This window comes from Amphimedon queenslandica, unplaced genomic scaffold (assembly GCF_000090795.2).
Source record: "Amphimedon queenslandica unplaced genomic scaffold, v1.1 AMPQUscaffold_6005_Cont22033, whole genome shotgun sequence".
NCBI lineage: Eukaryota > Metazoa > Porifera > Demospongiae > Haplosclerida > Niphatidae > Amphimedon > Amphimedon queenslandica.
The window spans coordinates 473-1,784 of record NW_003553700.1 but is presented as its reverse complement, the minus strand read 5'-3'; the positions used below and the strand labels follow the sequence as shown (position 1 = coordinate 1,784).

Below are 1,312 nucleotides of genomic sequence, written 5' to 3'. Positions count from 1 at the left end.
AAGATATTAATAATGTATCTGATGATACAGCATTAACATGAAGATAACTGATAGGTATTGTATCTATAATGGGACAAAAAATAAAGAAGTATGTATCTTTTGATGCATCACAAATAAATAAATCATTGTTACTTTATGTAGTCTAGCTATAGTAATGCACATTCTTAATTTCCCACTTCCTCCCTCTCCCCCTCCCTGACTCCCTCTCTCTCCACTTGATGCTCCTCTTCACTCAGTTTTATATTTCAGTTAGCACTCTTATTTTGATGTATACATGCTGGTGTGATTAACTAGCCCACATACTTTTAACATTAAAGTTGATACGTTGTCTGATACTTGAACTAATGTCTGGTATTGTATTCCTACACTCAAGGGTGCTCCCATTTATTAAAGTAGACACATTACCAACTGCAGTTGAGATTAGTGTGACATTATTATGACACAGTAATTTAAAATTAAACAGTGCGGTATTATCTTCACCAGTTTTTACAGCATCAAAGTAAATTAGAAATTCTTTATTATATTGCCAGGCCACTACTTGAGATCCATTCACAATACAAGTTATCATTAGTACTTCTCCTTGGCATACTGAGACATTACCGGTAGATGGAGATAATTCAACTAAAAATAAAAAATTGGATAGTCACAAATTCAGAGTGCCAGGGATGAGTAGAATAGAGTATGTTGCTTATGATGACAATAAATAAATTCATGTGATTGTAATACTAGGAATCTATTACGTCATAGAGTTACACAAGCACACTTTGTTATGATAAGGTATAACTCTCTACTCTGTACTGTCATCGGGTAAAATTTATATAAAAATTATTAAATATACTAAAGGAAGTTAGCAGAGGCAACTATAAGTCTATTTCAACACACCTGTTGCTTGAGAGGAGGCAAGAGAATGAAAACAGTGAGCAAACAAAAGAGAAGTCAGAAACTTGAGCTGAAGCTCTATTTCTCTTAAGAGTATGTGTAAGCCCCCCCACCTGACTACACATACTCCTACTGATATATCTACTTGCACTACTCATATGTCTACTTGTACAAATAAGATTATGACTAGTCACTGCAGTAGCTAGACTATTACTATAGATCTAGTTATATTCAGTGATGACAATGTGTATCAAAATTTTAATCATATCATTCCAGTAACAAAATTAGCAATTATATAATAGTTTAAGTACCTCTAAAGTACGTATTTTAGCTAGTAAGATCTAATTATAAGTTTTTAAAATAATGATACATTTAAATCACTCAAAAAATTATGCTGTCCCTTATTATAATAACAACTAAACTCCTTGGCATA

The 1,312-nt window shown here is 32.4% G+C and overlaps 1 long non-coding RNA gene across 1 annotated transcript; it reads right to left on the bottom strand.

Moving 5' to 3' along the window:
* On the bottom strand, positions 1-908 carry LOC109592200 (uncharacterized). Its single transcript, XR_002190227.1, has 3 exons — positions 883-908; positions 304-621; positions 1-63 (listed from the first exon to the last, which is right to left on the bottom strand). It is a non-coding gene; the product is annotated as an uncharacterized LOC109592200 (long non-coding RNA).
* Between the last annotated feature and the right edge of the window lie 404 nt (positions 909-1,312).